At 37.2% G+C, this 22,399-nt stretch overlaps 1 pseudogene; it reads right to left on the bottom strand.

Annotated features, from left to right (window-relative positions):
* Nucleotides 1–3,073: 3,073 nt before the first annotated feature.
* LOC149168550 (large ribosomal subunit protein uL15x pseudogene) lies at nucleotides 3,074–4,028 on the bottom strand (annotated as a pseudogene).
* Nucleotides 4,029–22,399: the final 18,371 nt, after the last annotated feature.

Here is a 22,399-nt window from a genome sequence, read left to right as displayed (position 1 = left end):
GTTCAAATGTAATTATTTACAGTCGTTCGACATGTAGTAAAATCAGTTACAATTTGCATTGTACAATATAAGAAGCCATCAAATGAGCACTTAAAACTTAGGTAGCATATAAATTGCAAAAACATCCATTGCTATTAAATTGTAGTTCTTTATAGTTCATATTTCTCTATAGATAAGAAATATATCCTCTCACCATATCCCTCGAAAATGTTAAGAGCAACCACTTTTAAAAATAAACACAAAATATTCTCTTTGTAATCTATTCCCATAACAGAATACCCTCCTCCATTGAGGGTGTGCATATTTACTTGGAAATTCCAAAAGTAAATATCACTTGAGGTAAATATCTGATTCCTGTTACATTACTGTTAATGTTTGCCATCTATGTGTTGGGATCATAATTGCCGTTAGACCAAAACCTGCAGGCATTAATCTCCGCTACAATCGCCGGAGATAGGATCCATGAGAGGTGGGTAGTCCATGTCGCGAAACACACGCGGAGTGCTGATCCCAATGTCCAACAATCTCCCTCCAGCACGAGCTAGGTGAGTTTCGAACTCGAGATCTGTCACTTTAATACCACTTGTTGGGATCATGATTGTCATTTTTCTCCTAGAGGTCACAAGTTCAAATCCAGAAAGGCGTATAGTGTGTACACCTCCATAGACTCTAGCAATAAAATCATTGCGAGGAAGGTTCCTTGTCCCACAAATAAAGGTGGGGGTCTCATACACCAGAGTGTTGTCATGTCTAGACAAGAATTTAAAATCGGATTATTATTATTATTTTATTATTAACAAACACTTGTCCTAATAAGGTTGGTTGTCAAAACACCTTCTAGAATCAATAATGGAAAGGCTAATAACAATGCATGAAACTGATGGTCTCTGACATGGTAGAAAAACTAAACAGCAAAATCTTGCAGATATGACAACCAACAACCTTCAAAGGGTGAGACAACATTTACACAAGTCACACAGTTGCAGGTATGATTAGAAATAGACCAATGGTATGCCATTTAAAGGGATTTGCTAGAATATTGTGTAAATTCAAGGCCAACAGTGATTTGTAAGAGATAATCCTTTCTACACTGGCTCGAAGAAGTACCTTGCATGAAAAATGCTCTGGACATATCAATGTCCTTATGTCTCAGAACAACTGACCACTGAGGGTAAAAATTGGGGCTATCTATGTAACTCAGATATTCTTAGTAGTTTACATGGTAGTTGGGCTTGTTGTTATTACATAAAACTTGGGGTTGATTGCTTCCCCGTTAGGTTGTGAAGGCCCTTGGTAATTTAAAAGCCCTCCAATGTGGTCAGCATAGTCCCAGGGCATTCTGCCAAGTTAATGAAATGAAGGAAATGAAACAATAATGAAGAAATTCCTCCCGTCATCCAATATTATTTAGGCACATCAATCTATAGTTAGACTCCCTATATATCGCCTAGCATGAAACATCATGCAGATATGGAGAAGCAAAGGAAATGGCAAAAAACGCTGGAGTCATGGCGGACACGGCTGGAAGGGGAGAAATCAGAAAGCATTAAACCAAATCCTCCGCAGAAGGCTTTTTAGCAGATATTGAGTTACATTGACCTAAGTATGCATGAAAATGTATAGACCAACAAGGAACCAAAGCTTTGGTCTCAGGAACAAAAGACACTGCTACATCAATACAAATCAATGAATCACTTCTAAGTGATGCTGGGTATATTAAACATATTGCAATTGAAATGAATGCCTCGAAAAGCTATGGCACTGATTGATTTAGTTAGAATACCTGTCAAATGCTCCAAATCAATGAAAGAGAACTAGGTCAGAAGTAGAACCAATAAGTTCAGATCTTAAATTACAATGCATCTAAATAATTCAAGTTAAAGATGGTGTAGGTGGAATTTGGACCATATGTATCAACTTCTGGAAACATCTAAAAGTCCAACATAAACGAAACTCGGAAACACTTTTAAAAGCAATGCCAGTAAAAATTTTTGTTGCATTGATGGATTTCGTTTCAATAAAAAGCGTCAAACTACTAGCAATTTAGTCATTAACAAAATGGTTGTACGCTGCCAAGAAGCATCAAACTACCAACAATTTAGTCATTAACAAAATGGTTGTACGCTGCGAAGCAATAAACGCTACATTCCTTAGAATTCTCCTTACAACAAATGTGCATACTACACAGGTGGAGGGTGAAGCATTAAATGCCTTATCTAACTTACATATATGGACATGCAACACAATAGCATAACAATGCGACCAAATAATATTCCTAATTGACTTGTAAATGATAACTCGGGATATTAGAAGAACGTTTGGTAAAAAAATTATCCATAACCGGCGACTTATCTAAATCCAATGGATCTTCAATCGAAAAATTGTCTAAAGCTAAAATAGTGGGTTTAAAACTAAAATAGTCGACCTTTCACCAAAAGTTATCAAGAGTTACAGATCTCTGCAAGATTAGAAAGTCTTGACTCAATACCATTTTAAAAATCTTGGTTCCATCTACCTTTTAGCTCTGATACCATGAAACACTGCAATGCAGATACAATTTACATATACTCAACAAGCATTGGTGGCAAAACAGATGGCACCTTGTATCAGTGTAACTAGTAAGCCAAGCCATTTGATCTTTTTCATATAATCTGTGGAGCTAATGTCTTTAATATTTGAGGACTTCAAATCCATTGGGCCAAATTATTTTTCCAGTCCATAATGTTTTGTTGGATAAAATGATTTGAAATAACTATTAACATTGATCAACTTCGAACGAATCATGCAAAATTTGGGCCATGTCCATATATTTTGCCAGATTTGGCTTATTTCATTTTATCCTAACATGTAGGTCAAGAAAAGCTTCATTCAGAAGATGCCTTACATTCACATGATAAGAAATATCTTGAAAAATCATGTAGCCCAAAATTCCAACGTTCTTAAACTCATAAATGGTCTTACTTTCGTAAAATAATATCTAGCATTGACATTTTCAAATATACCAACTGATCAATATTCTCGCGAACCAGTTCAAAATGACTGCAAACCATGACATAGAAAAATGACGCCGGCACTGAAAGTAACAATCTATAACAGAATCTTCAGTAAAACTCAAGACAGACATAACACAATCCATACAAATTTTAAGGGTTTACAAAACACTGTCCACTAACACCCAAAAAATTAACAGATATAAAAATTCTGAAAGCAACAATCTATAACAGAATCTTCAGTAAAACTCAAGACAGACATAACACAATCCATACAAATTTTAAGGGTTTACAAAACACTGTCCACTAACACCCAAAAAATTAACAGATATAAAAATTCTGAAAGCTAAGGTTAAAAGCCTGAATCTCCTTAAAACACTAAAACCCAAAAAATAGTAAAACTCCACTCAGGCGGTCAACATGACTGCCCCTCCAGCCTCCTTGATATTTTTCTCGGCCAACATAGAAATAAGTTTGGCCTTGACTACGATAGGCTGCGAGGGCAGCTCACCCTTTCCCAAGACATTAAAATACTCGAAGTAGGTAACGTCTATGAGCGGGACATTGTCGACAGTGGCCTTGGTCTTGACATCCTCCGTAACCAGAGACCATAACTTGTCAATATTAATAATGGGGCAGTGATAGTGATTCCTGAGCTTGTGGAAATGCCTCATACCAACCTTGTCGAAGTAGCCGGGATGGTACTTGTCGAAGAGAGTACGGTGGTGATGCATACCCCCAACATTACCTCGACCACCCGGGTGCTTCCTGTGCTTGCCTATACGCCCATGGCCTGCGCTCGTGCCCTCTCTTCTTCTCGTTCTTCTTCAACCTGGTCATCATCCTGCCAACCTCTGCTCCTTTTGGCAGAGCTAACCAGCCTCATAGGGCATTAAATGTCCGGTTATATGCAGGCTGGATAACCCGATAACACGTGGGAGACTAGATAAATAAGAAATGCGAGACTAGATAAATAAGAAATGAACGCGAGACTAGATAAATAAGAAATAGGCACTCGCGTGTTATCGGGTTATCCAACCTGCATATAACCGGGCATTTAATGCCCTATTGCAAGATAGGGACTCGCGTGTTATCGGGTTATCCAGCGTGCATATAACCAAACATTTAATGCCCTATTGCAAGCTGATTAACCAAACATTTAATGCCCTATTGCAAGCTGATTAGCCGCTGATGCTCCATTTTACCGTGCCTTACCGTCCTGTCCTCTTGCCCTGTCTTCCTCAATAGAATGAGGCTCCCTTCGAACACGTATGGGGTTTTACGATATTAAAATGAAACCCTAATTTGGTTTGCACTAATGGAAAGGCAAAAAGCTTACACGATGAATTTGAAATTCGTGAAAATAGGGATCCGCCTTCCATTTGAAAACAAATTAACTTCCATTCTCCATTTCAAAACAAATCTAACCTCTCGGGACCAAATCGACCCTCACAAACCACTCCCAAACCAGAAAAACCAAATTGTAAATCAGAAATATGGCGATTTTAATCTCCCAAAGCAGGGGCAAATATCAAAATTCGGCGATTTTAAGGGAATACGATTTCCCAAAACCAGCGAATCCGGCCAAATGAAGGTTCAGTAGTTAATTTATCTGCGCATTTTTTATTTTGGGCTAAAATAAAAAAATTAATTACTTTTTAAATAAAATTGGGGCTAACTATATGAAAAGGGCTTTTAATAAAAAATTCGCTCTCTTAAAATGTAAAAACACTCAAATTTCGTCTTTGGGCTATAATTCGCCCCTAAAATTTACCATGAAGGAAGAGAAGGAATCAGCCCACTTCGTCTCCACCAGCAAATCGTCTAATAAATAATTATATTTTTTTTATTCCATGCACATCTCCACCAGCAAATCATCTATATAAATAATTATATTTTTTTTATTCCATGCACAAACTTAATATCTCTTTCATCTATATAAGTAATTATATTTTTTTATTCCATGCACAAACTTACTATCTCTTTCATCTATATAAGTAATTATATTTTTTTATTCCATGCACAAACTTAGTATCTCTGATAATGTTTTGTAAAAAATGTTTAATTATTATTCTTTTTATCTATGTATGTTTGCTGATTATATTTTTTAATTCTATACACAAACTTTTACTAAAAAACTACATGTAAGCAATAGAATGTTTCTAAGTAGTGAGGAAAACTAATATCCACAACCTGTTGTGCAAAACTTCTTAAGATCTCAGATTTATACCTTAAACATGAATAAGCTCTTAACTAAACATATAAAAATGTTGTACTCAAGCAAAAGCACAAAGGGGGATGTAAAATCAAAGGAATTTAGACATTATTATTTTTGAAGGTGATTTCAAACCTTTAGAGCTACATGAAAATGAGTTAATTAACGTGTAAAACTAACTATTTTGTAACCTTTATAAAAATGCCATGTAAGTAAAAGGGAGACATTACAAGTTATTAGTTTTTATATCTACATTAGAATATAGCTCCACCACCCTCACTGCCATCATTTATAGATAATTGAATTAGAAAGTTATGAGAACAATCACCCTTTCATGATACATGGTGGATCAAGCCCATTGAATGTCCTAGAGTGTCCATGTTAAAGGAATTTGTGAACTCCCACAACAATCATTGCACAATTTTGACAGCTTCAATGGTGGATGCAATGATGTCTACAATTAACTCTATCTTACAACCAGCGTATTTTAGGTTTATAAAATTGGCTCTCTTTTATATATAGGGTTAAATGATTTAGTAAATGAAACAAATTTTCAATCTAGACATATAAAAATATAAAAAGATGGTACATCCTCTATTATTTATATAGAGCTTTATTGATAGTCTCTGTTATTACAATAAGAAAAATTTATAATAGTTTATCTAGGTAAAAAATAAAATTTTAATAATCATTTTCATATTTTTATGTCAGATAGTTTCTTCATTTGAACATTTAAAGAACACAAATGTGGGTGAATGCTTAACAAATTAAAACGCATATAGTGGAATATCTATGTCCCCTAGATGTCAAATCAACAGAGAAGAAGTTTCTTCATTTGAACATTTAAAGAACACAAATGTGGGTGAATGTTGAACAAATTAAAACACATTTAGAGAACACAAATGTGGGTGAATGCTTAACAGATTAAAACGCAGATAGTGGAATCAACAAAGAAGAATTGACAACTGATCTCTCCATTGCAATGGTTGTTTAAATAGTGATGGAATAACTTTCATATAAACCCCCAATTCCTGTAAATACATGATTCCATATTCCATGACGTGTGAGATACATTTTAGTGGAAAAAAAACAAATTCCAACAATTTTGTGTTAATAGAAAAATATAAATAGAGCGAAAATAAATTCCAAGAGGAGAAACAAATCCAAAGAATTGGGATTACCATAAAAATAGGGTGAAATATATCTTGATTCTTGCGATTAAAAAAAAACAAAAAACAATTTTGGGCTAATAGAAAAATATAATAGAGTGAAAATAAAAATAATTTCCACGAGGAGAAACGAATCCAAATAATTGGTATTCCCATAAAAATAGGGTGAAATATGTTTGGATACTTGCGGTTATGATAAATATAGGGCGAATGGGAGAATATGGTTTGAATTTTGCAAGGCAAAATAATTTTTTAAAATCTCCCCATGAAATTCCCATGGGCTAATGCTTTACAACTATTTGTTTTTTCAAAATAATATTGGGTGATGCATATTCAAATCCCTATTTATAAAAAATTCACCCAACCGAAAAAAATAACTCCCTAATTTTTCCCCTATTTTTTTTTATCATGAGGTGCTGGTAGACACATGTAGCTGGAAAAGCTGTAGTTATTTCATGGAGCAAGCCTCTCTAGGATTACATAAATAGGCTTGCAACGTAACTTGCCCACTTAGGCCCATTATAGGGAGAGGGGTAGGATTTCTTAGACAAATATTGTTGAGGGACCAAATAGAGAAACACGAGTTGAGCATGGACCAATGACAACATAATAGACTTGTTCCATATATAGGTGTCCATGCATTTGATTCTTTCCATGGGATAGATTGGTAGGAGATCATGAATTGGTATCCTATTGTTCGAGTGTCACTTTTAGTCAAGATCATAATACTGCAGGAGCCCTTAGATGTGAGGGATACTACATGTTCCAGTTAGAAGCAGGGTGTAGGCTAGACACTCATCATTATTTCAACATAGTATCAACATAATGGGATTGACCTTGGTTTATGCCAAGGTTTGGGTTGGAGAGAGGTGATGAGTTGGTATTCTTTTGGTGGAGTAGCGTTTATGCCCAGAGACAGGGCATAGATAGAGCCATGGGGTATGGGTGATGGCAATTGGTCATGCTGGCTTTGAAATCTAGGTGGATCCATGGACGACAAATTAAGTCAACGACTTGTTTGGAATCCAGGTATTGAGGAATCCATTCATGTTTTGTTAGCGTGGAGGCATGACATGCCACAGTGGTTCATATGGGATCTTGGTATCAGTTTGCAGATGTCTCTGTAGTGGACAGATATGGATTGCTTGAGGGCAAGCAATCTTGGGGCTGGAGGATTTGTCATGTCCCCATTTTTATTTTCCTCTATAGTACAACCGGGGTGGATTTCTAGGGGACGGAATGGCCAAGTCAAGGGAGCAATATTATGTCATCAGGGGTCTCAGAGGAGTTTTTATGGGATTTGATGGCATTTGCTTGGCATATTCCATCATATGTACAACTTGCCTTTTGTTCCGTTGCATTCCGACGACTTTCAAAAAATGGTTTTATTACTAGGCCTGACTTAATTAATTACGCTTGGGGTGGTATTCCGAGATGAATACTTGACAGAACACCTTAGTGTAATAGCTTGTTGGAATCAGAACGAGAAGATCTACAAGATGAGATGGCGGGAAGTGACTTTTAGTGGCCTAAGGGGTGATGGTGGTTAATTTACGATTTTCCTGAATTAAAAGGGTATTTTAATTAATTAAAATGAGGGAAAATGCGCTAAGTGATTAAAATAATAATCAAATAAAGGCTTCTAGAGGGGTCCATGAGATTTATAAAAGAGGAGGATGAGAACATTTGAGGGCATCTTGGAATTGGGTTTTCTTTCTTGTGGAGAGGTTTGGAATATGAGGAGTTCTGAGCTTCAACAGTAGCCCTAGGACGGAAATCCTCATGTGATTCAGTGAGAGTAGGCGAGCACCCAACTCTTCCCTTGACAAATTCATCCAGAAGTCACAAGAGAGCTCAGCAGTTGCAGTTCAGTTCAGTTTTGGAGGGCTAGTGTAGCATTGGAGCAAATTCTTAAGGCCAGTTTTTCATATTAGCTATATTGGTTATATTTACATGTAACCCTAGTTTATCTATTATAATGAAGATGAGATTATTTTTGTCCATCATATTATTGAGTTGCAACACTTTATTTGTTATATTTTACATGACAATCTTATGTTGGATGAATGAAATTTCTTTCTGAATAATTTTGTTGAAAAAATTGCAAAATTTTCTATTTGGGATATTACAATTTGGATTACATTGCAATTCAAGGGGGGATCCTTTGTTGGTTTATTTCACTTATTATAATTGAGTTGGCAACCCAAATGATCAAAATTTTATTGCAGGTTACATTTTCAATATTGGTTCCAGACCTATTACTTGAGTTTGTAAAAAGCAACTTGGCATTACTCACATAGTGAAGAGTTGCAATTAGTTCAAGCCAAAGAACCTTGTGGTGTTGAAAAATTCTTTCAAAGTTTGGATTCCAACAGTAGAATCCTACCACAATCTGGAATAATAATTAGAGAACCATTTAGCTCGACAAAGATTGGTTAAGAATTATTGCAGTACAATATTGTGTTGCACATGTACTCCATTTTTTTTGTAAGCTTGGTAGAACTACATCTTCATCATGTCCAACTTCTCACCCCAATCGGGGGGGGGGTGTGGGAGGAGGTGATAACACAAGATTTGAACCCAAGACTTTCAGTTCAGTGAGACTTCATTTCCATAGCCATTGCCAATTGAGCTACCCCAAGCGGACTTTAAAACTTTAATTATTAATATTATTATCTGAGTCTACGAAGGCATACATACTCTAACCCCCCCCCCCCAGTTTTGAACTTGTGAACTCTTAGGAGGAAACACATGCTCTTAACCAATAGGCCCACTCAACCTGTATATCACATGTACTCCATTAGAAATATTCTTCAGGATTGCATTTTCCAAGTTATATGCTGTCCTATAGATGATGTTGCATGCATTTTCATAAAGTCTCTTACATAAGAGAAACTTTCCAAACTTCAACCTATGTAAGGAGTTTAGTAAGTTGCCATTAAGGAGAGATAGGCTCTAATTCCTCTTTTCTTCTCCTATTGGATCACGTTTATAAAGCCTTCAATACTATCCCATGCTATTCAAATGGGGGGATGTTAGGATATGTAGACATTTAGGAATCAATTAAAATCAACTCACTCTAATGCGTCTTTAGGTCAATTGTATTTCTTTAGTGCACATTTGTAATTAATGTAATTATATAGCCATGGTTATGCTTACACATACATTGATTTGAGTGTTCATCTTCTCCTTAATATTAACAACCTTCGATCAATGGCTTGGCACTTGATTGGTCCATTATCTCCATTTAAAGAGCATGAAGGATTATTTGTTGATGGTTGATGATGAGATACTCATATATAAAATATTTTCCTTTTTTGTTGATATATTGTTTCAAGTGGTTACACTAGTTGGGGCTGTAGATTATTTCCCTCTTTGAGGGTGTAACCACATAATACATTGGTATATTAATGTTTTATTTAGTTACTTCCTTAAGGCATTCAACTTTCGTAGATATACCCTATTTATCAAACACGTCAATCTTATTTACTCACTGCTCCTACCTCTTCTTTCTTTTTTTCTTTTAACTTATTTTCAACATATTTCCGTTTCCTTGTAAACTCTTTCCATATTTTCTCATCTCTCATTTATATGCTTTTGTTTCATCATTTATATCCATCCCTCTTTCTTTTACTTTTGTGTTTATTATATCTATTTCTGCGATTTCTTTTTCCTGTATATTTATTAAGTTTATTTTTTTACATGAATATTTATTCATATTTCTTACTTAATTAGTTATTATATTTCTTTACTTTATTAATTTTATATTTGATCTCTAATATTAATATTTTCATCCATATTTAATAATAATCATCTTCATATTTTTATGATTTCCTATTAGCTATTTTCTTCACTTATCTTTAAAACAACTCTTTTAGATGACATAGTCAAAATCCTAACATTTCATTACTTTATACTTCATTTTTCTCCTCAATAATGGATAGATACTAAATCTAAAATGTGTTGGACACTTAAAAATCAGAACAATAATACAAGTTCAATTTATAGGAAATTAGATCCATTAAATGTCATTTTGTATCTGGATAGTGTGTGGTTGTAACAACCGTGATTCTATAAGTGGGTGTCTTTTCATAAAAAAGAACTTAAATAAAGTTCTCGACTGAAGGCCTATTGTAATTTCACAAATCTCAAGCTAAATACAATTAAGTCAAACACGAACACAAATACTGCTCTAACTGAATGTTCTCTCTAAATGTCAAGCTTGAAAACAAGAGAGACCAATACAAGTTAAGTTAGCTTTGGGAAGATGCTAATAGTCATGTTGTTAATTTACATAGAATATGACTTTTTTTAATAATATTTTTCATTTATTTATATTTTTTTAATAAATATTTTCATTTAATATATATATATATATATTTTCACAATTCTGATATAGTAATATTTTATTTATACCACACATTTAGATATTTATAAAAATATAATATAAGTGTAATTTTTCAATAAAATATAAAGTTAAATATATAAAAGAAACATATCTAAATAAAAAAATATTTTAATCTTCAAATATTGTTGTCATTTATTATTTTTGAGTAGTGTGTCTGTATTAATTTTCTATTTAAATTATACACACTTAAATTATATAAATTTATATATCTATAAACAATTATAATTGAGGTGTAATATTTCAATAAAATATAAAATTATATATTTTTTCTAAAGAAAAAATTGTGACTTTATTTATAAAGAAACAAAATTACATTTTTTTTTAAAATGAAACGGGTATGGATTTTTATTAATAAAGAGCTCCAAATGGTCGAAGCCTTACAATCTTCAGTGTAGGACTTTTACATTTTCCTGTTACAAACTGATGTCTTTTTCATGGGATGCAAATTTTTTCTGGTTCTCCCTCGTTTATGTTGAGGTCTCCTTGGCTCAAAAGACATCCTTTATTGGCATAATAGTTCGCTTCTTTATTTGATTCTCTGAGAATATGGTAGCATTTAAAGGAAGTGAAGTCTTGTAGGATATATCTCAACCTTTGCAGATTATTATTTAAGTCGACATCATTAAATTGACCTTTCAAATGTATCATTTTGATCAGGATTTCTGAATCGCCGAATGCTTGCAGCTCCCGTGTCCTCTTTCTTTAGCTATTTGACATGCTTTTGTCAAGCTCAGGATTTCTGCTTAGTTGTTAGATCGCTGTCCTAGTCCCCAACAGAAGGTTTCTTTGGTGCTTCCGTCATAAGAGTATACGAGTCCTCCAGCTCCCGCTGTCCCAGGGTTCCCTTTTGAGGCACCATCAAAGAAGACTGTAGTTATTCCTTGTTGCCTCCACCAACTCTGAAATATTTCGTCCTTATCTCTTAGCCTCCACTCAGGATTGAGTTGGGGTTTTCCAATACTGTGGATCCATTGGGTTAATGCAAGGGTTCCAAGCCAGCTCTTTTCCTCTTGCTGCACCGAAGAGTCATCTTTGAGTTTTTGGGAGTTTAAAGTTTCCAGGAGAAGGCCTTTTGCTTTTGCTGCTACCGTGTTGGGTGTCCAGACTACAATGTTGAATCTCTGCTCATTTCTCGCTAACCATAGCTCCCAACACACAAATTTGGGGATGGTGATCCAGATTTTGGCCCATGAGGAGTTGAGGGAGGACAAAGGATAGAGATCTTTCCATGATAAAAATAAGTTCACTACTGAAATTTTAGTGGGGAGTGCCGCCTTGAGTCCTTGGAGTATGAGTGTCCAAACTTTCTTTGCAAATGAGCAGTCTGCAAACAGGTGATCCATGGTTTCCATGGCCTCTTTGCATAGTGAGCATCTATGCAGACCTGCTATTTTCCTTTTTAATAAGTTTTCACCAGTCAAAATCTTTTTGTACATTAATATCCAGAAGAAGAAGTTAACCTTGGGCAGCGCCAATGGATCCCATACCTCCATCCAAAACCTTGCAGGGAGAGATCTATCTCTGTGTGATTGCAACAACTCGTAACCTTTGGCTAAGGAGTATACTCCTGTAGGTCCCCAAGCCCATTTATCTTTTTTCTGTCTTGTGCACCGGAGCTGCTTCACGAAGTTCTTCTTTTAGCGTTTCTGTTTGCTGTGATAAATGATCTAGTATGTTACTAAAGTTCCAATCAATCCAGAACCCGAATTCGTCCCATTTTGAGATATCATATATTGTCTTATCTCCTCTGCTTTCAAGAAGCTCGCAGATTTCTTGCAGGCTATCATTTGATGCTAAGGGAGACTGCTCGATTATGCAATCTATTCTCAACTTGACACGCTTACCATTCCCAGGGATACGATATAGATTTTGGGAGAAGAATCGCAATCCTTTGATACATAGTTGCCATAACAACATGCTCCTTTTGCTGTTTGCATTTTGTAGGTTTCTGAGTTTTGCATTTGGTATATATTTATGCCTCAATGTTTTGCTGATAGGCTGATTGGGGTTGCTGTGGAGCTTCCATAGTATCTTGCATCCCAGAGCTGTATTGGCGAGGTCCAGATCGCGAATTTGAAGGCTGCCTTCTCTCATGGTTCTCTTTGTTGTCTCCCATTTAACCAAATGGAATTTGTTTTGATTTCCTTTGCCTCCAAGCCACAGAAAATCTCTCATGATTTTATTAATTTGCCATGAAATCGACTTTGGTGCCATGAGGTAGGACGCTTGATATATTGGCAGAGATGACAGAACGGATTTTATCAGAGTTAATTTGCCACCATGAGTTAGCCATTGACCTCCCCATGCAGGATTTTGCCTTTGATTTTTGTTATTACTCCTTCCCATAGATTGACTCTGTTTGTGCCTAGTGCTGATGGCAGTCCAAAATAATTGATTTTGTCCCATTTTGAGTATCCGTTGAACCCCAAATTGCGAGCTATGTTTTGAGTTTCTTCCTCTTCTACATTCCAACTATAGACTGTGCTTTTTCTTTCACTGATTAGTGCTCTAGTTCCTTTGCAGTAGGCTTGGAGAGTATTTTTGAGCGCAGATGCCATTCTGTTTGAAGCTTCGCCCAGCATGAGGGAATCATCCGTGAACAGGGCATGACTTATTGCTTTGAGATCCTTAGTTATTTTCAAACCTGGGGCAGCTCCTGCTATCATGTCCTGCTCCAACTTTCTGCTCAATGTATCCACCATTAAAATGTAAAGAAATGGAGAAAGAGGGCATCCTTGCCTCAACCCCCTCGTGGCTTGGAAGAAATCAACTGGCCTCCCATTTAGCAAAGGCGCAATCCAAGGACTTATGGTACAAGATTGGATCAGTTTGATAAATTCTTGGTCGAATTCGAAGGAAAGTAGAACTTGATACAGGAAGGACAACTTTACTCTATCGAATGCATTCGCCATGTCTAACTTGATTAGCATGCCTTTCTCATTTCTAAGGTTGCTGGAGTGCATGGCTTTCTGAACTTGAATTAAGTTATCCAGAATGTGTCTGCCATTGTCGAAGCCTCCTTGCGAATATGATATGAGTTTGTTTAGCAGTGGCTTTATTCTGTTTGCAAGGAGTTTTGCAATTATTTTGTATGAAGCATTGCATAAAGAGATTGGCCTAAACCTATCAAAGGAAGCAAGGTTTGACTCTTTCGGTATTAAAGCAAGGAATGTTGAGTTGGTGCTGCCACCCAGTTTTTCTTTCTGAAGGAATCCTTTTATCATTTGAATAAGATCTGTTTTGATTATGTACCAACATATCCTGTAGAAGTGAATGGTGAGCCCATCTGGCCCAAGGGCTTTATCTGGATTCATGGACCAGATAATTTTGCTGATTTCTTCTTCATTGGTTTGCTTCAACAATGTTGCATTGTCCTCTTTAGTGACCAATGCCGAAATGTTCTTTAGGAATTCTTTGTTGTCTTCTTCACAATCATCATTCTCTTTACTATAAAGATGGTGGAAATGTAACGTAGTAGAAGATTTTATTCGATATATTCCTTTGCATGACCTCCCATCGGAGGTGGTGATCTCTGTGATGTGATTCGTGGAAAGACGGGCTCTACATTGTCGATGGAAATATGCTGTGTTTCTATCTCCGGCTTCCAGCCAAAGGCTCTGGGACTTTAATCTCCAATATTCTTCTTCATTTATGAAGGAGAAAAATGTTTTGCATTGGGCTTCTTGCTCCTTTTCTAGCTCTACTTTAGTTATATCTATTGTTTCCATTTCACTTTGCAGCTTTTCTAGGTGCTGCACTGACTCCATTCTTTGATCTTTGGGAGTATTTGATGGGAGTTTACTCCATTCCTTGAGGGAATTTTTTGTTATTTTTAATTTTTATTCCCATAAATAATTGGGGGAGCCATTGACTGAGGTGGACCATGCTAGTCAAACCGTTTATGCAAAGCCACTCTTTCCATTCCACGATGGGCTGAATCTAAAAGGGATTGGGCCCAAATTTTCTTCCTCCTCTAACATTAGCTGGATGGGTTTGTGATCCGAGGTAAGCTTGGAAAGAATGGCTGATGAGATTAGCCTCCTTTCCATCAACATTGTGCTTTGAACCAAGAAATTGTCCAATCTGGCGGATATGTGGTCTTCCCCTATCCTGTTATTGGTCCAGGTGTAGAGCCCTTTTCTTGGTTTAAAATCCAGTAGGTCCCATTGTTGTATCATGTCTTCTACTACATAGATCATATGATCCTTGCTGGTCCTGCCCCCTCTCTTTTCTTTTTCATTCATCACTAGATTTAGATCTCCAGCTATGATTATGTTGTTTGGGGTATTCAGTTCCAAAAACTCATTTAATGTTTTCTAACATTCTTTCTTTTTAGAATACAATACCAGTACATATAATTTGAATAATGCAATGGTTAAATTACTTGCTATGTGCTTCAGCTCTGTGAAGCTCCAACGTTTTGTGTTGTGGGAGTTGACAAGCCTGAACTGGTCTCCCTTACACAGGGTTGCTATTCCACCGGAAGAGCCTCTTGCGCTTATTGATTTTCCTGCGTTCTTCTGCCATTTTTTTTGCTGATCTCTAGAGGGAAATCCCCTTCTATCTTTGTCTCTTGGAGCATTAGAATGTCTGCTGGTTCCGCTTTTAGTAGATCTTTGACCACTTCAATTTTCATCGGGTTCCCCAGCCCTCTGCAGTTCCAAGAGACGATTTTCATTACTTACTGTTAGGGGTGGTTGGGCCTCCTCCTTTTGGCGGCCTTGTCCTTGTACTTTTGCCGATTGACATTTCTATAGTGGGTTGACTTCCTTGAGTCTTTTGCCTTTCAGCTTCTTCTTCCCTTGCTTCTCTGCAGGACTTTCTTCCTGCTCTTTTGGCAGGGCTTTCTAAGATCTCATCCTCCAATGAGCTTGGTGATTCATGTACTTTCTTTCTTGCTATGTCGGCATAAGAGGGGGAGGGGACTACTTCGGGGGTTCCTGCGTTTTTCCCTTGCTCCTTTGTTCCTTTCCCGTTAGGAGGGGATTTGGGTTGTTCACTGTAGTCCTTATTTACTTCCGGCTCTTCTACGACCTTACTGGGATTTGCATTTTGAGATCCTGATTTCGACATGGGGTTGGATTTCCCATCTTTTTGTTCCTTCCTTGTTGGCCCAGGGTTGTTTTCCTTTGTTATTCCTTTGCTTCTAGGTTTTGTTGTCCCTGCTTTTTTCACTGTGGTCCATTGTTCTGCTTTCTCGCTCTCTTCTGCTTCCTTTTTTTGCAACGTCTTGCGAAATGGCCATAGCCATGACAGTGCCAACATTTGAAGGGTAATTGCTCGTAGTCTAGCTCATGGATGTGCATCCAGTCTGCTACAGTAAGTTTAATTGCCTCTGGCAGCCCTACTTCCAGATCAACCTCCACGCAGATCCGTGCGCATGAGTACTGATCCTTTTGCACTGCTTGATCAATATACCTTCCAAGCGAATTGCCGATAGCTTGTAGTGATTTTTTATTCTAGTAATGTAAAGGAAGATGAAGTAGGCAGACCCAAACTAGAACGCCAGACGACACATCCTGGGCTGGGTCGAAATCAGGGGTCCATTTGTTCAGGTATAAACCCTGAGGCCCCATGAAGTATGGGTCATTTTTGAAGATGACATTTTTATCCTCGGAGCTTTCGAACATGAATACATAGAATCCTTTTCCTACAAAGTGGCTCTTGATTCCTTCTCATATGAGCGACGTCCAATTCCTCTGCACCCAAGCTTCAACGGATTTGGGAGAAGGCCAAAGCCCGGTAAACTGTCCTATGAGCCCTTTGTTTGCAAGATTGACTGTTGATATGCATGTTTCTGAAATTGGCAATTCCACGATTGGGATGCAGTCCAGCTTTTTGACGAATTTCTACTGAGTCTCAGACAGTGGTCTCTTGAGAGATCTGGCAATGAGCTTCTTGAATTCGAGGAGTTCAGGCAAGGGAGGGGAGGGATCGACACCCCCGTCGGCCTCCATTGGAGCTGCAAACCTGTGAAGAGATCTTTGTGGTGGCACTGTCTAGGTCACGGGTTGCGCAACGCATCACAACAAATTTTTTTTAATGAAACAAAATTACATTTTTTATATACACAACTAGGTGTATATTCATGATGGATCTACCCAAATCCATACTATGGCAAAAACATGTGACAATACATCCCAACAAAAAATGTTTTCAACTAATACACAAAAAAAACCTACAGGGGCATGGAGAGTCCATCTGAAAAATATCACTGGCACCATATACAACCAAACAAAAAATAGAGTAGATAGCGATATGAATTATATCATAGTGTCAAGACTATATATCAGGAACATACATAAAATCCAAAAATAAGTGAAAAATTTAGGAAATTAGAATGAGAAAAAACTAGATCCGAGTCTTTGAAGGGTCCATAAAAGGCTGGTGACAAAACTGAAAGTGTGCATCATTTAAAATTTCTTCAATTGACCATAGCCCTGTAGCCAACTGAAGGCCTTCCTTAGAAAGGCAACCTGCCTCGTGGTTTCGTTCCATGTAAATATGAGAGCAAGATAAATTAACATATGAGTGCTTTATCCTTAACAACCCTCCAGAATGTGAATAAGACGTAAATTGCGGCACTATTGGATATAATTGACCCAATTGAAGACCAATAAAGAGCCACCAAAAACTTGTAATTGGTCACAATCCTTTTCCCTTGCAAAAACTATAAGAGAGTGACAAACAAGCTACTCATCCAAATTGTTTGAACCCCTCCAAATACCCATGGAAGCTTTGTAAAAGTGCTACTAAGATAAGAATAAGATAAAACCTCCTACACACATGGATTTTCCTCCATGCGTGGCCCCATAAAAATATCCTGAAGGATGCAAAATATCTAGCTTCTTTGGAATAACAATTCTAGATTAGGGGATAGAAACCATTTGAGAAAGGTTTGACGGGATGGCCATAACATTAGCCATAAATGAATCCAAAGAAGAATACATATCTAGAAAATGCCTTTGTTTCTTGCCAACCACGTGCCTAAACATATGAGAAGAGGTAAGGCTCTATACAATTTTGTATTCCTGTTCGGTACCCAACCCCTCTGTATCTCCTAAAAACATTGTCTAGTCCATGAATAATTACTTCCAAAAAAAGAATGCAAATATTCCATATCTGGAAAATAAATGACTAAACAACAAATAGGTGTTCAATAGATTCACCATCAGCCTTACAAAGTATGCACCATCCTGGAGCAATATTATGACGCCTCTGATTCTTATCCTAGGTAAGAATTTTTTTAGCAAGGATGCACCACATGAAGAGATGGAATTTTGCTGGAAACTTCACTTTCCAAACAGCTCTCCACCACCATTCCCCTTCCACACCAGTAGTGGCCATATTCATATGAAGGTATCCCCCCTTGGGGGTGTAGATTCAAATTGGGGAATGGGCCTAAACCAACTCACCTTCAAAATGTGACAGGCTTATATGGGAAACATATAGAGCCTCCAGGTACCCTTTCTAGACATCATGAAATTCCAAACCTATCTGCAGAGCCCCCAATGATAACCACCATTGACACCATATAATAGTCCTAGTTGGATAATTAATATGAGTGAGATGAGAGTACCCACTATCTCTGAGCTGATCGAATCAGGCTTGAGGCAATTGATAAGAGAGCCCGCCCTGGCCAAGGGTCATGCCCCAAACAGACCTTAGTGCCATTCCCAATCTTCTAAGTAAGACCTGAAGAAATAACGTCATAAGAGTCGAGTGCAACACACCAAATGATAAATATATTAACTCGAGGCTTATCCCTCAACCTAATCCAATCTTCTAGAGAAAAATGATGCATGTACTTCTTGTAAACCACCTACATACATAAATTGTGCATAGATAATAGCCTCCATCAACAGTTAGCTGCTAAAGCATGCAAGAACAAGAAAATGTTTTTTGACCCCAGCCTCCCAACGCTTTGTGAAGAGAAATCCATTCCCAATGAACCCATGGGAATACAAACTGACCCTGAGTACTAACCCATAAAATTTAAAGCATATTCTATGATTTTTTTTTCTAAAATACCATGGGGAATCTAGGTTGTCGACATCTAAAAGGCCAAGGTGGCCTCCAATACTGATTTAAACAGTAAAAGTCATCCTGCTCTAGAAATCCACATATGACTCCAACTCTTAATCATTTTTTGATCTTGGCAATAAACCAAAACTAGTCTTCCTTCTTTTAATAATTGGGTTTTAGATGAAAGCCCTAGTATTTTATACTAGCATCCAACACATGAATTTGAAAAGGAAAAACATTTCTAAGATTCAGATCTTCAATATTAGACAAATTTTTCGTCAAAATAGATGACTTCTTGTCATTTATAACTATGCATGTAGCTATACCAAATAGATTAATAACATCTGATAATCATAGCTACATCTCTACAAGATCCATTGAAAAAAACATTGATATCATCAACAAACAACAAATGAGTGATCACTAATGCATATGAAATAACAATGCCCTGAAAATCATCCCGACAATTTGCATTAGCCAGCAAATGGTTGAGACTTTAAGCAACAAGCACAAGCAATAAAGGATATTATAGAAAACCCCGGTGAATACCTCACTGAGCATGGAAAAAAGGGGATGCCACTCCATTGATCAATAAAACAAAAGAAACTGATCTCAAACATCCCATCACCCAATTTATGAAATCTATCCTAAACCCGAGATAATTCAGAAGTAGTCTAAGATACATTCAACTCACTCAGTCATAAGCTTAGGATAGAACAATTTTTATTACCGCACCCTTTAATTTGTGAGATTTAATACTATGAATACCTCCTTGTGCCACCCCAATGGCCTCATAAATCTTTCTCTCATCAAGAACTGTTCCTTTGAAATAGAGGCCGACAATATCGATTTTAACCTCTTGGTAATCACTTTAGATATGAATTTGTAGGTACAATTGCATAAATAAATAGAGCGAAAATGAGACACTATGTTGCTTGACCTTTTTTTGAGCGTTACACCTTCCTTTTGCTAGTCATGACACACAATTGCATGGATGATGGCTTATGCATGCAACTGGAGCCTTCCAGTCGCTGGAATCATGCCTTATGCATGCGACTGCAGCCTAGTTTTCCTGGTTTTGTGCTCGCGACTGAGGGAAACTTTCTATATATTTGTGGTTCCTAGGAGATCAGTTTTACTCATCACCTATTCGAGCTCGCTAGGACTTATCATTGAGAAGCTTCCATAACTTATTTTCATTCTGAGTGTCTACATTCATCCTCCTATGAACTCTCTTCACTGTATTTATACTGGACCATTTAAGAGGGTTAGGCTAGCTATAGTTTTGGATCTTGAGTTTGATTAATGGCATTAGATTTCTGGAGAGAAATATAGTTTTAGAGTAAATCCTTGAGGATTATGCTGCTAGAGTTCATGCTTTTCATGGATCTTTTCCTATTGTAGTGGGGAGAATCTACTTTGGATTTTTGAGAGGCGACCTGGGTGAAGGTATACTTGTATTTTGATTTTAGATTAATATAAATCTATGTTCCTTCCTTGTATTTACATGTTTTCATTAGTTATATACGTGAATTCTATGATGTTTTGAGCTGAATATCTTCCAAGGAAGATCACTTCTCCTCCTTGAGCATTTGTGGATGTGTGTAGGCGTTGAGATCGAGTGTAGATGATGCAAATCGCTTGAGTGGAGTGTGAGGATTTTTCTACGAATTCAAAACCATTCACTGACCTGCGAGGAGGCCAAGTGCATGATCTTTCCTTTATAACATCTAGAATCATTTATTTGTTGCATGTATGAGCATTGGGTTTGGATTTTATTCTCTATCCATTGGTAATTTTTCTTTTGTTGTATGGTGATATTATTTAGACAAAATATCAAGGAGCAATATCTCCTTGCATGTAAATTTCATTAGTCATCAAATGAAAACATCCTTTGTGTCGCACTTGAACACGATACCTGCCTGCTCGATTATCACACAATTGGGTTTTATCTTGCTTAGGAGCCATACCATACATATGTGTCTGTCTAATCCTCTTGCTGGTTACTCCATATGGAGCGTGCTTCAATGCCTCCTGCGTTGTCACACGATATCACATGGTGCTCATTAGTCATGCTGCTAAGCCACTCTTGTGTTGTGCCATTATGTGTTCAAGGGAATTCTTAGCTTGTTTCGGCCATCTACAGTAGCCTGTTGACCTTTTTTGAGTTGACCATCCCTGTGTCAGTGGTACTTCATCGCTTCATGACTTCATCCATACATCACATCATCCTGGTTTTTTTCATGTTGATTGATGAGGGATACATCAAGGCCCTCCTTCGACATATATTTTCCTGTCGACTTCATCTCATTATCCTGGAGCTTTATCTAGGAACCGACAGTACCTTGGAGCTTGAAGACCTTAGTGGAATGCTTCCTTGTGATCGATAATGGGTTTACAACATTGGCTCTTGATTGATCAAGTTCAATGGTGTTCGACGAAAACTCATTTATTCACACTTGGTGAACTATCCTAGGTACTTTGGGATCCATTTTCCTCATTGGTGGATTCCTTCAAGTTTTTTTATTGGTTTACCTCATTGGCTAGTAATCAGGATGTTTCTACCATGCTCAACCTTAGCTCATCGATTTGTATGATGTAGATTCATACCATAGAGGTTATGTCGAAGATCCTAGGTTAGGGACATCTCACTCTTCTTTGAAATCCTTCCCTAGTTGTGTTGGAGTTATGTATCATTTATGTACTTTGAGGGCTATCTGAGACACTCCTCTATCTGTCATGTGTCCATAGTCCTATTGATGTATATCGTGACATAGATCCACATTATATTTGCTGATGGCTATGCTATATTTATTGAGTCACATTGATCCACTGTGCATATCTTCATGGCCATGTTCTAGCATTTCATGTCATGGATCCGTAGTGTATTTTATGGTAGTAATGTTCAATATATTCTTGTGATCGAGCATGGGTATGTATGCCTCGGGGATTTTATTAGCACAGATGAGACTTCAACTCCAATGTCTTTCGATCTGAGTCCTTGGCTTTGTCTCCTCACTCCTATTTTGATCTTTGAGCTCTTTCGTAATGTATTTCAACCATCATATTCTCTTATGACCTCATAGATTAGGGGGCATTTGTTATCAACTTATTTTTATTCCTAGGGTTAGTATTCCTGAGACACTAAATTTCTTGACCTTTTTTTGAATATCAGAACTTCTTTTTTCCAGTCATGACACCTGATTTCATGGATGTTGGCTTATGCGTGTGGCTGGAGCCTTCCAGCAACCGACAACATGCCTTATACGTGCGACTGGAGCCTTCTAGTCACCGACAACATGCCTTATGCGTGCAACTACAACCTAGTTTTCCCTGTTCTGTTCTGGTGACAGAGGGAATCTTTCTAGAGTTTTGTGGTTCCTAGGAGATTAGTTCGACTCATCACCTATTTGATCTGGACAAGACTTATCATTGAGAAGCTTCCATAACTTCTCATCATCTTGAGTGTCTACATTCATCCTCCTAGGAGCTCTCTTCACCCTATTTATACTGGACCATCTGAGAGGGTCATGCTAGCTACAATTATTGGATCTTGAGTTTGAGTATTGGCATCAAATTTCTAGAGAGAGTC

The sequence above is a fragment of the Pinus tabuliformis genome, chromosome 4_2, assembly GCF_031772625.1.
Source record: "Pinus tabuliformis cultivar Carrire ecotype Pingquan chromosome 4_2, CPIR1, whole genome shotgun sequence".
NCBI classification, from domain to species: domain Eukaryota; kingdom Viridiplantae; phylum Streptophyta; class Pinopsida; order Pinales; family Pinaceae; genus Pinus; species Pinus tabuliformis.
The sequence above is the reverse complement of the archived record's forward strand: the minus strand, read 5'-3'. Positions and strand labels throughout refer to the sequence as shown.